Source organism: Callospermophilus lateralis, chromosome 7 (assembly GCF_048772815.1).
Source record: "Callospermophilus lateralis isolate mCalLat2 chromosome 7, mCalLat2.hap1, whole genome shotgun sequence".
Classification (NCBI taxonomy): domain Eukaryota; kingdom Metazoa; phylum Chordata; class Mammalia; order Rodentia; family Sciuridae; genus Callospermophilus; species Callospermophilus lateralis.
In genome coordinates, this window is record NC_135311.1 from 23,359,115 (window position 1) to 23,366,872 (window position 7,758).

Genomic DNA, 7,758 nt, shown 5'->3' on the forward strand with positions numbered 1-7,758 from the left:
ACAAATGACACATTCCAACAATACAGAGGCAACACATTAGGAGAACAAAGGAGATTTTAGAATGGATAGCTATAGCTGGACTAGAATTAGGAGAAATTGTTAGTGCAAAACATACAGAGGACTTGGATGTTAGAATTGCAGCCCTGGAACACATTAGAGACAAAGAAATTAATGGACTAAAAATAATTTCTAAATCTTTATGTACAATCACAGATTTCATACATCAAGCTGAACTACAGAGGCAAACTATAGTTCAGACACTAACAGCCCAAAGGAAATATTATGATGCTTTAATACAGAAAATGGAAAAGAGAATGAACAAAATAAACACATAAAACCACTAAGATCAGACATTATCCTAAATGGAACAATTTTACCAGAAGAGTCAGTGATACCAATTGGCTCAATGACTTATCTATACTTAGGACGTATAAACCATCATGAGTTACATACATCTAAGGTCACTATAATTGACCCACAGGAAGAAGTAATACCATTGGGAAATAATCTTTTTGCAGTCTTTTCACCTAATACCTTTAGCATAACTTATCCATGTAAACGAATATGCCCTACAACACAAACAATGACAACTACACAAGACACATCTGACAGCACCTCCCATAGTGAAGATTATTATTATTATGACTCTGAATATTCTGACACCAATATATGTTTTGGTGAATGTAAAACAACCCATGAAGCATGTGGAAGTTGACATTACACACAAAATCAGGTAAATATATAACAGCATTCTCAAATCAACAGATACAGATGAAACACACATTACAAACTAATATCGTATTTGATGAAGATGAGGATAAACCAACATACAATAGGAATGTATTAAGCTACTTCAAAACCAGATTTAATGTAATATAAAACAACTACAAATACAGGATGCCCAAATAACATTGGCTATAGCACACCTTAATAACACAAATCATATTGTCTCACCAATAGTACACGTAATGAAAACAGATTCTTTATCATACAAACATAATGTAGTCAATAGATGATGATGCTCTTGGGAAGATAATATAATCAAAAGCAGGTGATATGATAGGGTTGACACCATATGTGGGCACATTCCAAAGTGATTCCAAGACATAAAAGAAATTCTCCACTATGCACTGCTAATATGCATATTCATGGTAGACTTAAAAATTTCAGAATGCATGCTAAATGGAATAAAAAAATTAAAACCAGACACTATGAACTTAAAACACATGTAGGTAATATTAGGTAGCTATGTGACCACTCTACAGTCACCTCTGATTATGGATAATTGGATGTAACATATATGAATATTACCTGCACTTTACAGCTCACTTGGATACCTTTGGACTCACTTATCTCTGTTAACACCTATCTGGACTTCCTGAGAAACAGACTGTGGAATTTAGAATACCATTTTATGACATTGATTGAAAATTGCTTCTGCCTTCTGCTTGATGCTAACATTTTGACATATATTGACTGTAACAACCTAATGATTCTTGCAAAATTGTGTAAGTAACCTTAAATTTAGGATTAAGACTTTGCTGTGTGCTACCAGATTTGAAGTACTATATAGACACACGTTAGCTGAGCTGCTGTGGCAGATAATTCCTAACAGATTCACTAGAAAATTAAGATATTTAGGATTTAAGAGAAGTTGGAAACAATAAAAAAAAGTGACCATATATCAGAATTTGACAGATGTTTTCATGAAATTGTAAAGAAAAATCATGTCATTGTATCTCATATACAACACTGTAGTTTCTTCGGTGTGTACTTCAGAGCTATGTTTGTGGCTAGGTCCTTGGATTTTACACAAAGTGTATGCTGAGGGATGGATATACCCCAATAAACTGCCACCCATTTGGGATGCTTTTAAAAGTCAAGTAACGCATCTCTTCATTTTAATTTCTCTTGACACCCACTATAATATAGAACCTGTCGGAATATAGGAAATATAGATAATGTAGTGCCAGTAGAACAATAGATTTGCCACTGCTGACATTGCTCCACAAAAGTTTAAGATTGAGCCTTATTTCTTTATAATCTTACACACAATTGAGTCCTGCTGCTCCCTAACCTAACTAATAACATAGACTCATCCCTTCTCATTAGATACAAGATTCCAAAGTTCAACTCTTTCAGATGTGTACTTTTTATGAATAAAGCATATTATCCAGAAGAAATACAATAAGGCATAATACCTAAACAGGTGGCAATACTGAACTTAATAGCAGGACCAAAGCCCTTATCACCATACCCAGGTAAATTTCCACATCTTACAGACAAGTTTAAAAAGGACATAATATGGGAACAAACCAGAAAAAAATAAGATTAGAATCTAATCCTTTAAGGATTCCTTTCCGGCTGGGCCGGAGCCGGAGCCCGAGCGGCGCGGCCTGGAAGAGGCGGGAGCCCCGGGGAGGCGGCGGCAGCGGCGGCGGCGGGGGCAGCCCGGGCAGCCCGAGCCCCGCGACCTGGGCCTGCGATCGGCGCCAGGAGCCGCGGCGGGCCTTCGGGAGGAGGCCCTGGGGGCTCGGGCCGGGCGCGGACCAGCTAGTTCGCGGAGCCAGGCGGCGGAGGCGGAGGCGGTGGCGGTGGCCCCGGGGGCTCGGCCTCTGGCCCAGACGGCACCGGCGGTGGGAAGGCGTCGGTCGGTGCCATGGGTGGGGGCGTGGGAGCCTCGAGCTCCGGGGGTGGCCCCAGCGGCCGCGGCGGGACAGGCAGCGGCGGCCCCGGTGGCCCGGGCGCGGGCACTAGCTTCCCGCCGCCCGGAGTGAAGCTGGGCCGTGACAGCGGGAAGGTGACTACACTGGTAGCCACTGCAGGCCAAGGCCCAGAGCGCTCCCAAGAGGTGGCTTACACAGACATCAAAGTGATCGGCAATGGCTCATCTGGGGTTGTGCCCCAGGCGCGGCTGGCAGATACAAGGGAACTGGTGGCCATAAAGAAGGTTCTTCAGGACGAGAGGTTCAAGAACCGAGAGCTGCAGATGATGCGTAAGCTGGACCACTGCAATATTGTGAGGCTGCGGTACTTTTTCTACTCCAGTGGGGAGAAGAAAGATGAGCTCTACCTAAATCTGGTGCTGGAATATGTGCCCGAGACAGTGTACCGGGTGGCTCGCCATTTCGCCAAGGCCAAGTTGACCATCCCTATCATCTATGTCAAGGTATACATGCACCAGCTCTTCCGGAGCTTGGCCTACATCCACTCCCAGGGTGTGTGTCACCGTGACATCAAGCCCCAGGACCTGCTGGTGGACCCTGACACTGCTGTCCTCAAGCTCTGTGATGTTGGCAGTGCCAAGCAGTTGGTCCGGGGGGAGCCCAATGCTTCCTACATCTGTCCTCGATACTATCGGCCCCGGAGCTCATCTTTGGAGCCACTGATTATACCTCGCGTCCATCGATGTGTGGTCAGCCGGCTGCGTACTGGCTGAGCTCCTTCTCAGCCAGCCCATATTCCCTGGGGACAGTGGGGTGGACCAGCTGGTGGAAATCAAAACACCAACCCGGGGAACAAATCCGAGAGATGAACCCCAACTACACGGAGTTCAAGTTCCCCCAGATTAAAGCTCACCCCTGGACAGAGGTGTTCAAATCTCGGACACCACCCGAGGCCGTTGCGCTCTGCTCAAGCCTGCTGGAGTACACGCCGTCCTCAGGCTCTCCCCACTAGAGGCCTGCGCCCACAGCTTCTTTGATGAACTGCGATGTCTCGGAACCCAGCTCCCCAACAATCGCCCGCTTCCCCCCCTCTTCAACTTCAGTCCTGGTGAACTCTCCATCCAACCGTCTCTCAATGCCATTCTCATCCCTCCTCACTTGAGGTCCCCGTCGGGCACTACTACCCTCACCCCATCCTCACAAGCTTTAACTGAGACTCAGACCGGCCCAGACTGGCAGGCGCCTGAGGCCACACCTACCCTCACTAACTCTTCCCGAGGGCCCCACCAACTACCCTTCCACGTCCATCTGGGAGCTCCAAGTGGGGCTGGGAAGGGGGGCCATAGCCCATCAAGCTCCTGCCCTGGCTGGGGATCTAGACTAGAGGGCAGAGGTAAATGAGTCCCTATCCCCACCTCTAGTCCCTCCCTCACCAGCCTCACCCCTGTGGTGGGCTTTGTAAGAGGATTTTAACTGGTAGCGGGGAGGGGAGGAAAGGAAGGAAGGACAGGGGGTTGGGGGCATGAGGACCTCCTACTCCCTTGGCCCCCTCCCCTATCCCCAAGCCTCCACCTCTTCCAAATCCCTCTCCCCTCCTGTGTCCCTTGTAAATAGAACCAGCCCAACCCATCTCCTCTTCCCTTCCCTGGCCCCTGGGTGTAAATAGATTGTTATAATTTTTTTCTTAAAGAAAAACGTCGATTCGCACCATCCAACTTGGCCCCGCCCCTTCCTACAGCTGTATCTCCCCTCCTGTCCTCTGCTCCCAAGGCCTTCTCCCTCTTCTCCCCACCCCGGAGGGCCAGAGGGGTGGAGAGAGCTCCCGATGTCTTAGTTTCCACAGTAGGTTTGCCTGTGTACAGACCTCCGTACAATAAATTATTGGCATGAAATAAAAAAAAAAAGGATTCTTTTCCTTACTGCAAAATATTTGCATGTGCACACCTATGTAATACATTGACCCAAATCTCTGAGAGCTTCATAAGGATTTTGATCTAAAGGATTGGGTAGAACCAGGGTGGATTTAGGAAAATCCAGATTCTGTTTTTCAAGATAGAAGTTTGTATTTTTATGAACATAGAAAGATGAAAGTTGGAATTGCAATGCCTATGTATATACAACCAGAGGAACCACCCTCATTCTGGAATTTTAGTCAATATTTAGATTCGATATGTCTCAGAGCATTTGAAAGCCTTATAGTGACTATTAGGATCAACTGGGACAATATAACAGAATTAGCCAATTGGGACTTACATGCAAGAAAAACTCAACCCTATCATATCACCTGACTTTGATTATATTATAATTTCAATCCCTGGGTACATTTCAACCACTTTGGTCTTAACCAGATGTAATTGGACTATGGTCACTATTGGTGGTTATGGAACAATACAAGAAACCACAATGACATACTTGGAGTTCAGCCTTTGGCGAGTGAAATGGGTGATTCCTCTGTATTGATTCGCAGCACCCAGCTCAGACACTCCCCCACCCCCCAGCATGGGCACTGTGAATCAAGTGGTTGGATGGTGAGGATGGCTTAGATCTTAGCCTAAGCAACTCCATCTTAAAAAACTCCAGTATGAAACCTTCAGTCTCATCAGGCACACCCACAGATCCCTCCAGTATGGCCTCAGAAAAATTACTTCCTCTCACCTAGATAAGCAGAGTGAAGCCTCTGGCAGGCTGTCCTCTCCTGATAAGAGGGAAAGGTGAGAAGATAAGGGTGGAGACCAGCAGACCAGATATTTCTGTCCCCAGGATAAGTGATGTCAGGGAGAAATCCAGAAATCCAGTAGTAGCTGATAAGGATTGCTGTGAGGGGGGGGGTTGTCAACAAGCTTCAAAATTTAGTATAAAAAATAGAGCTAATGAACAGGGATTCAGCCAATTGAAACAAGGATGCCATTGAGCTGGAGAGCCTGATGAGGACCTGGACTTCCATCACTTGTCATCATTCTCCTGATTCTTCATGTGATCTTCATCACTCTCAAACTCTACAGCCTTGTCTGGACCTTGGTTAGAGCCTTAACTTCTCCCTATGACCCTCTCCTCAACTGGTCATCCACTCTATGCCAGGAAAAGCCTGTCTTGGTTCTGGACCTCATCACTGTGGTTTGAGTGAGTATGCATATGCTAGACATAAAGCCCAAGGCTTGAGACTTTGGAACTTAGCCTGCAGAGGGACTGTCTGTCACTAGATTGTCATGATTAAGCGTGTTTTGCAGTTCTTAGAATTAATCTACAATTGTTTGCTATGAATTAATTAATCTAGAATTGTTTGCTGTGAATTGATTATGTCTATTGCAGTGCCTAGCAATAAAGATTGCTGTTTTCTTGATTAAGAACCTATAGAGTGAAATTATATTGAGTAATTTGAATAAATAAAGCATTGAAAGGGGCAGAAGCATGTGAACATTCTTTATGTCTCCCTTGACTGCATAAGTCACAATTTTGCCCCCTTGTGACAGGTTATTATTATTTTTAAAGTGTCAAATTAAGGGATTCTTATCACTAAAGATTATGTTTGTATCCAATTCTAAATGTTGACTTTATTTTTGCTATTATATCTGTCCTTTGATTGTTATTAGGTTACAGTTGATTGCTGGAAAATACTTCCTGAACTTGTACATGATGGGTTATTGGGAATATTTGGCTATGTGTTTGCTCTCAAAGCAGAAAAATAAAAATGCAGAACTTATGATACCAGAAACACAGACAGGCAGACATCACACTTGCCAGAACATATTGTCTTGGCTTCCAGCACCCATTTGAAGGATTTCTAGAGTTTTATAAATAATATAGTTTTCTTCAAATCTCAGTATTTGAATAATTCTCTTTGTTCTTCTGTACATCACTGGAGTAACTACATTTTTGTTTTGGTGACAATCTTGTCTGGTTTGGATATGTTATAAATGAACTAGTATTATAAATAGACTTTATAAAATTTATGTAAGATATAGGATATAAATCCAATTTATAGGAATATAAATCTAATAAAAAGTGAGATCACATTATTTTGATGTTTATTATAATGCTTCTGTCCTTTCCTCTAAGTAAATCAGAATTTTTTTATATATCACTTAATTCAAGGGCTTATTACAATTATTCATACTATGTATCATAAACTGAATAAAAGAAAAAGCTAAATATAATAGCTTTTATATGACTGATAGATAGCAAACTTTTTTTTTCCCACTGCAAAATAGCAAATGTGACTGTGCAGAAAGATGTATTTTAATCTTGGCCTTATTTCATTATGGATTTAGTCTTACTGATGTGAATTTATATACACATTTGTTTAAGAAAATCTCAAATTTAAAAATAGAGTTAGTCCATATTATTTGCCCTGGTACTCACAGTCATCTATGACACAGGGAATCCGAAGAATTACCCACTAGAGCAGGGTTTGTGGCTCAGTGGTATAGTGCTCACCTAGCATGTGTGAGGCTCTGGGTTTGATCCTCAGCACAACATAAAAATAAAATAAAAATATTTTGTGTCCATCTACAACTAAAAAATAAATGTTAAAAACAATTATCCATTAGAAGCATGTGAACTCATGGCAGAATAAAGACGGTCCTCAGGGAGACTCCCATGGCAGTTGTACTTATTGCTTCAAGTCTTTGATTTTATAACATTTTCATTGTTGGCCAGTAAATCAGTGACAGTACCATTCATACCATGTCCTTGGCAAAATAGGATACAGCATAATTACAAAGGAGTGAGGAGGGATGGAAAAGGAGGAACTGAGGAACAAGATTGGCCAAGTGATGTATGTACATATATGAATAGACCCCAGTAAATTCCACCTTCATGTATAATAAAGCCCCTTCCCAGGCCCACCTCTCCTCCAGGCCCACAGTCTTCCTGACTCTGCCTTCTCTCCAGGTTCCACCCTGCCCCAGGCACCACCCCTGCTGGGCCAGGTGGAGCAGCTGCAGGCTGTGTTGCCTCAATGTGCTAATTGGCAGTTTTTGCAGTGGTACACAAAATAATCCCTATTTTATAAACATCTATCCTGCATTGGATGAAGTATCTCAGGCTTTCTTATGCCTTAACCCAAATTTAAGAAAATCCCCTCTTTCTCATT

General features: G+C 43.2%; 1 pseudogene across 1 annotated transcript; it reads left to right on the top strand.

Annotated features, from left to right (window-relative positions):
* The first annotated feature begins 702 nt into the window (after positions 1 to 702).
* Positions 703 to 4,556, top strand: LOC143404107 (glycogen synthase kinase-3 alpha pseudogene; annotated as a pseudogene). The gene is made up of 3 exons (XR_013091917.1): positions 703 to 733; positions 2,352 to 4,059; positions 4,357 to 4,556. The product of XR_013091917.1 is annotated as a glycogen synthase kinase-3 alpha pseudogene (transcript).
* Positions 4,557 to 7,758: the final 3,202 nt, after the last annotated feature.